This window comes from Magnolia sinica, chromosome 1 (genome assembly GCF_029962835.1).
Source record: "Magnolia sinica isolate HGM2019 chromosome 1, MsV1, whole genome shotgun sequence".
Lineage (NCBI taxonomy): Eukaryota > Viridiplantae > Streptophyta > Magnoliopsida > Magnoliales > Magnoliaceae > Magnolia > Magnolia sinica.
Genome location: NC_080573.1, coordinates 128157980 through 128166050, shown reverse-complemented (window position 1 = coordinate 128166050; position 8071 = coordinate 128157980). Strand labels below are relative to the sequence as shown.

The 8071-nt window shown below is 40.3% G+C and overlaps 1 non-coding gene across 1 annotated transcript; it reads right to left on the bottom strand.

The window, feature by feature from the left end:
• Window positions 1–7522: 7522 nt before the first annotated feature.
• LOC131222476 (small nucleolar RNA R71) lies at window positions 7523–7629 on the bottom strand. Its single transcript, XR_009160061.1, has one exon. It is a non-coding gene; the product is annotated as a small nucleolar RNA R71 (small nucleolar RNA).
• Between the last annotated feature and the right edge of the window lie 442 nt (window positions 7630–8071).

Below are 8071 nucleotides of genomic sequence, written 5' to 3'. Positions count from 1 at the left end.
ACTTGTGGGTAGAGCACGTCACGTGTGATGCACATGGAGAATGGAAGTGCTTCACCAACGAGTCCTCGGTTGTAATCACATACCCACTGTTTTAAACCTACCCAAAAAATAATTAAATCAGTGACGTTCTACGTCTCCAGATGAGGCCAGTGGAAACCTTTCTTTCTTTCTTTCTTTCTTTTTTTTTTTCAATTTTCCTCCGCTTGTTAAGGCATTACACAATGCTTTGGCGAAAGTTTATGAATTGCAATTCAGTCCCATGGTTAAGTGGCTTAAATGGTTGAAAATATAGGTATTGATGTAGATAGCCCATGAACCCAATGTCCACAAAGTTGTAACCCTTCAACGTGTGGCCCAACGAAGAGAGTTATGAAAGGTGCAAATGGTTCACATGACCCATGGGCATGCATATGTGAGGAAGCATGGGGAGAGGAAGTTATGCATCGAAACATCAATGGTTGGATACCATCCATACTATGAGGCTGAATGTAGGTGATGGGTTTCCAAAATAGCTCTCCAATTGAAGAATTTCAATCCATTGATTGTTAAATTTTACGGATATTGTCCAAATTCAAAGAAATTCTATTATCTGTACTTGCTTCATCAAATGTGAGACCTATCATTAAAATAGTTTAGATCATTAGAAAACCCATTTCTTATCCAATGGCTAAAGTCCGGACATCTTATAACAATATTTAAAAACGTGTTACAAGAAACCTCTTTTTGCAACGGGTGTGGATAACACCTAATTAAGGCATGCGGACTGCTAAAATGCCAAAACTGCCAAAAAAAAAAAAAAAAACGATGGGCCACTCGTTTTACAGATGTGGTGCGGCCCAGTTACTGCCCATGCAAGGCCTGAAGAAAACTAGTTTCGGACTGCAATTAGCAGCAGCTGAAAGCCAAATTCACGGCCCAGTCGAAGGCCATTTTCAGCCTGGATTGAAAGCTTATGGGGGCAGGTTCCATGGCCCTGCTAGAGCTCGGTTTCAGCCTGCTATTTGAACCAGCAGGAGGCTGTTTTCACAGCCAGATTACGGGCCATCCTCCCCCCATTGTAGAGCTCGTTTAAGAGTCTATTTCCTAGCACATCCCTAGCCCAGAGCTCAGCCATTATTTGGCCTGATCTCGGCCCAAAACAGAGCTACAACTTGGTCGGGTTTTAGCCCAAAACACAGTCATTGTTTAGTCTGGTTTTAGTCTGAAATAGAGTGACTTTTCAGCCTTGTTTTGGTCCGAACCACAGCCATTATTTGGCCTGGTTTCGGCCCATAATACACTCATCATTCGGCCTGGATTCAGCCCGAAACATGGCCATTGTTTGGCTCGGTTTCAGCTCGACTCCCTGGCCCGATGGAGCTTGGTAGAAAGGATTGAAGGGAAATGGCTAAACAGGTGCAGGGCTTTTACCTGGTGGGTTCCCGGTCTAGGAACTCGGTGGAATAGGACCTTACTCGACCGAGTCGAGCTGAGTGGCTGCAGACTCACTAGCTGGACTCTCTCTTCTCCCTCTTTCTCTCTTTCTCTTTCCTTTCTCTCTCTCTTTTCTCCTTTCTCTCACGCTGGTGCGAATCCCGAGAACACAGTGCCCTTTTTTTTATAGCAGTGGGAGAGGATCACCAACGGCTAGAAAAGGAGTCCTTTATGCAATGGTTGTGATTAAGAAGTGGCCTTGTATGGGGCCTATCCACACGCTAGGATGGATAGCTAATGCCCTGACCCACTAGAAAAGTAGAATTTTAGGCCCTGTGGGGCCCATCTCGTGATCAGATTGTGGTGGGTTATCGGGGAAGATGATCGAACCTCTAATGGCAGATCACTGCATTACGTATTTCAACACGATTCGGTCCATTTGAGCGGACCGGATGGGACCTCTGATCAATGTGGGGTCCACTTTTTGGGCCGTAAACGAGTGTTTCAATTCCACTCACGAGAAAGTCCGATTCTCGGCATTTTCTCGCGAGATGGGTTGTTTCTCCTCTACCATTGCGTACCGCCTCAGGGGTTGGCTGAGATTACCCCACGTGGCCCATCGGATGGTCGGAAATTCATTTCCTAGAAGGGAAATGTTCCCTCTCTCTTTTTCCTGCTACGAATGGCTGTCCGGCCGTTTTTTGTGATGCGAATGGATGGGATTGTCTGATTATTACAATCATGGGCCACCCAGGTGGTCACAGATGGGCCCACCATCTCGGATCCCAACCACACGGAGGATTCTGAACGGCCCCGTTCAATCTCCCACGTCCCTATGTATGGAACCAAACCGCTATACGGTCTTAGTTGAATGGACCCTGCGATCTTGATGGATGGTTTGGATGGTTCGAAAAGTGGCCAGGGTGGGTCACTTTGGGGCTTGAAGTCCATTGGATTTAAATCCAAAATGAGCGGGAGAAACTTGTTTTCTCTTTTCGATTTTGGCTAGGTCAAGGGCTATTTGACCGAGCCCGCCATTCCAGTGCACATCGTGCACGAATGCATGTGATGTACATGCACTCCTTGTGAGGTCCACTATGACTTTTGTGACTAATCTACTCCGTCCATTCACCTCAAGAGTCCCATCCACGGGGCCCGGCCCAGTTTGGGGTGGAGGTGAGGCCCAGGTGGGCCGTATCCTACGTCTAAGGGCTGATCTGGCTCATAAATCTGGATCCAAGGGTCAGATTGACCTGAGATTTTGTTTTGATAGCTAAACAGGGATTTGAGAGGCCTTGAGTGCCTGGTTGGTCATAAATTTATTTTCACGATTTGTTAACGGGTGCATTGTCCCCATATAATAGAAGTTGATCTTACCTTCTTGACTGACATGGAGTTCGTCTCAGCTCTTAGAGTCTTGGATAGAAGGCTTCAACGTGACTAGGAGCCTCATCCTGCATACATTGGCTCAAGGTATCTAGTTATTGACTTTCATTGATGTATGTTGAAGAGGTAACACTCGAGTACTAGAGGTATGGGGTATTACATCACATCTAACTATTCTAATTCTAGATTGTATTAAGCAACCAATACCAATACAAATCTAATATATACTTGCTTAACCTACAAGCGCAAATATCTCACCGAAGTCGAAGTATTTTTTCTAAGTATAGCCCTTTGCAACCAAGATCGCCTTGTACCTATATAGTTTTTATAAAAATCTACTTATACCTAATCATTTTCCTCCCAATAGGTACTAGCTCTCACATTTCGTTCTTGTATAGAGAATGTATCTCATCATGCACCACCGCCATCCACTTCTTAGCTTCTATATTATTTAATGCTTCCTAGAATGTAGATGGATTTTCTTTATTCCTAATAAGGGCAAACAAAGCATTTAAGTCATCCCTATATCTCAAAAGTATCCTGCTATCTCTCAGTAAATTTCTCCCAACAAGTGGTGCCACCACCTTTTTCTATACCTCTTCCTGCGGCTCAACTTCCTTAAGTGTTTCAACTTTATTTGTTTCAACATCAACAATCGATTTTTTTTTTCATTTCATTATACTAATCCTTATGGAATAAGGAACTATCATCGAACTTGACATCCCGGCTAAATATGATCTTGCGTGAAATCCGATCATACAGTTTGTATCCTTTCATACCATCACCATAGCTAACAAAAGTATACATTTTTGCCTTTTAGTCTATCTTATCTCTCCCAAATGATGGTACATGAGAGTAATCATTACAATAAAAAAAATCCAGTCCCAAGTAATCAACTTCCTAACCACTCCATACTTCTTCTAAAATTTTACAATTAATCGATGTAAATGGAAATCAATTCACTAAATAACAAGTTGTGTTTACGGCCTCAACCATATCTCCTTGCCTAACCCAGCATTATGTTGAGGGTCAAATATTGCATATCAGACCCAGTTATTGCATGGATTTACAAGCATGATACCGTTTAATGGCCCGATTTAATCGTGTTTGTGATGCAGAGTGTATTTACGAGCATGAACTGAAAAAGGGTGCTAGAAGTGTGGATTTAACACTCCGAAGTCACCAGAGCAAGGGAGACACTCTAGAGAACCAAGACTGAAGAATTTACATGCCAGGGATCCGAGGAAATCAAGCCATTCACGTTAAAGAGGTCCGAAATTGGTGAAGAATGCAAGATCACATAGTTCTCGCCATCTGATTGGCTCAAAACTTTATACATGGCCTGAGGGCCATAAATTAACCGTACATATCAAATTTCAGCCCTCGGATCACTATGGAAGTACCCCAACTGACAGATCAGCCTATAAACCGTTGATTCTGGGCCCACCTGATATCTGGAACTGTCTCAACTTTGGTCTTGACAGTTTAAATAAGATGAGAAAATGAATGGATGGATCAGATTTTTGAAACACATCACAGTGGGGCTCGTATGTGAGGTGTGTACATTGCACATGTACGTGTACCCGCCCCGCACCGAACCGACTAAAGCCGGTCAGCCACAGCTGACCCGCTTCTTCTTCCCAAAACGGATATTTCTGTTTTGGCACTATATAATGGACGGACGGCGTCCGTTTTGCGGATGCTAATGGGCCCCATAGAGCGTACGTACGAATAATCTAAACTGTCCATCTTGTAGAGGGCCATGAATGCTTCAAACCTATGCTGAATTTTTGGACCCATGCAAGCACATGTGCGCAATACAGAGGCCATAAGTGGACTGCCCTGCAACGTTCAAATTGATGTTTGAATCATTTCTTCTCTGATTCTGAGTCAATGGACATAAAAAACCATCCGTTTCTGACCAAAATTTCGAGGGCAATCTAATGGACGGGGTGGATTTCCTTGAAAACACCTCTGTGGAGCCCACCGATCACGTCAGCGCCGGACGTGCGAAAGGCTACGCATGTCCGCGAAATCTGATTTTTCAGGCAGTTGTGGCCCACCATCTTTGATCATATGGCAGATCTGAACCATCCATCGTGTAGGCCAGCCAAAATACTTTCAAGAGACATTGATTTTACAGAAATAATGCAAGGAACGCGAGAGTTATGAAGCCCCGAACTTGGCTGCGAAAAGGCTTTCGCTGCGAGTGCGATAGCTTCCCAAATCCGATTTCCACCACTCCAACAGCTATAAAAAGAGTTCCAAACGTGGAGAAGGGGGTGTGCTTGAGCAGGGGACGTCAGATAAAGAAAGAGAGGCGGAGAGAGAAGTGTTTAGAATTTTTATATATTTTTTCTTTATTTTTCTTCTTTTTCCTATGAATTATGTTGAGATTTAGTCTGATTATGTTAGGCTAAACCTCTTAGCTAGGGCTAAGAGGTGAAGCTTGTGGATGGATTTTGATGTTTAATTCATTTTTATTTATCAGGAGTTTTTCCATAATGTTGATTAAAAGGAATACTTTTAATTTTATTTAATGGTTTGTTGTGACTGAAATTACAATAGATCTGCGATGGCTTTGAGTATTTCTTCCTCCTTTTGATGTTTATGACGTCAGGAAGCCCTGTTGTTCACCATCGTCTCATGAGCATGGTTGGATGACGGTATCCTTCCTAACTTTCATGCATTGTTGATTGGTTGATAACTAGTTTAATTCTATTGTTTGCTTTGTCTCCTGGGCATGGTTTGATGATGGAATCCATTTTAATTCATATATCTTTCATCTCGTGAAGACTAGATCAAGTAAGTTCAGTTTGATTTCCATGATTCTTGATGCAGGCATAAGATCTCCTTGATCTTTACAAGTGGATCCTCTGAATCCCTAGTTTCCTTCCTCTGAATTTCTTAAGTTTTAGATTAGTATTTCACCAATATTCATCAATTTATATTTGATTTCGATTTCATCTTGGGCTATTTCTATTTCTACCTAGTTTCAGATAACGTACAGGTTTCAGTCCCTTAGGATTCGACCTCGGTCTCACCGAATTTATTACTATATCACAACCCTATACTTGGGGAGTGAACAAGTTTTTGGCGCCGTTGCCGGGGACTGACGGTTACGTTTTCTGAAATTAACTAGTTTTAGGATTAGTTTAAGATTAGGATTTTTTTTTTAACTTTAAGCTTAGATTTTCTATTTTAGAAACTAACCTGTTTTCCTGTTTTGTAGGATCCTGACATAAACTTCTAAATTGGTAATCCCTTTCTAATTCCTCTACTTTTTCTATTTTTAGAATTAGGGTTTGAATTTTAGAAATTTTCCAATTCTAGTGTTTTCCTATTTTTTAGGAAATAATTTATTTTTAGAAACTTTCCTCTTTTGTTTTTAGAAACTAGGTTAGTTATTTCCCTTTTTAGAAATTCTTTTTAATTTTATAAACTACTCATCTTTTATTTATTTTATTTTTAGAAACTTTCTAATTTTAGGTTTAGATTTTCTATTTTAGAAACTTTCTAATTCTAAAACTTTCCTTTTTAGAAACTAATCTCTTTTGTTTTCTTTTACAGGACCTTAACATAGGAACTTCTCATTTGGTACCATCTTTCTTCTCCTCTTATTTTCTGTACTCTTCTAATTTTAGATTTAGATTCATCTATTTTCTAGTTTTAAAAATTTTTCCTTTTTTTTTAGAAACTAACTTTCTATTTTTATTTTTAGTAACTTTTAATTCTAACTTTTTTAGAATCTAACTTTGTTTCCTAATTTATTTTTAGAATTTTTGTTTAGAAACTAACTTCCTATTTTGTAGGCTTTTAAGATAGAAATTTCTAATTCGGTAAAATTTTTCTCTCCTTTCTATTTTTCAGATCTCTTTTAGTAACTTACTTTCTAAGTTTAGGACTTTCCTAATTTATTTTAGAAATTTCCACTTTCCTTTAGGAATTTCTTCTTTTAGAAACTAGTTACTTCTATCTTTCTTCTTAAGGATTTTCTAATTCTAGACCTTCTCTTTAGAAACTGACTTATTTTGTTTTCTTTTATAGGTTTTTAACTTAGGGACTCCAATTTGGTAACTTCTTTCCAACCCTCTTTTTCTTTTTAGATTTTATTTTCCTTTCTTAGGATTAGGTTTTGAATTTGATTGAGGGCTGCGAGTGTTTCATGCCTAAGTGGGCCCGTGACAATACTCGACGTCTCTTGACTAAAGGAGGATTAGTTGAGTGGTTGACTATCCATCGCAGGACTAGACACCACTCGAAATCCCCTGAGTTAATTGAAGTGATGGCTGGAAACCAACCTCTTCTACCCCAACCTAGGGTGGAGGACATTCAAGATGAAAATGAGGTGTATCAAGCACCCTCGCCACGTACCTTACGAGATTATTTACAACCAGTGGGGGTGAGTACACCCTCATGCATGATTTTTCCTGAAAATACAGGACATATGGACATCGAGCCAGGGGTTATCCAACTCCTTCCTAAGTTCCATGGCCTTGAATCTGAAGAACCATATTTACATTTAAAAGAGTTTGATGAGATCAGAGCCACTTTATATTTTCAAAATGTGTTTGAGGACATAGTCAGGCTGAGACTCTTTCCTTTTTCCTTAAAAGAGAAGGCTAAGACGTGGTTACATTCACTGCGTCCTAGATCCATTGGCACATGGAATGATATGCAAAGGGAATTTATAAAGAAATTCTTTCCACATCATAAAACGATTACCCTTAGAAAAGCAATCATGAACTTCACCCAAAAGGAGGATGAAACATTTTACCAATGTTGGGAAAGGTTCAAGGATTTGGTCAGTTCATGCCCACAACACAGTTTTGAAACGTGGCGCATTACAAATTTTTTCTACGATAGACTGACATCTTCCATGCGCCAAATGGTCGAGACAATGTGTAATGGAGAGTTCATTAATAAAAATGTTGAGGAGGTATGGGATTACCTCGATAGTCTTGCTGAAAAAACACAATCATGGGACTATTACCCAAAGTCGAACACCACGTCTAGCCGACTCAATTAAAGGAGAAAGGTGGATTGTATCTCTTGAAAGAAGAGGATGATCTCAAGTGTAAAGTGACTACACTCATAAGGAAAGTTGAGGCCATGGAAGGAAAGAGGGATAAGGTTAATGAAAGTGTTTGCGGCATCTGTGATTGCAACATTCATACAACTGAAAATTATCCTACGATACCTGCCTTTCGTGAAGTGTTGAATGAACAATATATCCAATGCCGTAAATAATTATCAAAGACCTTTCAATGGA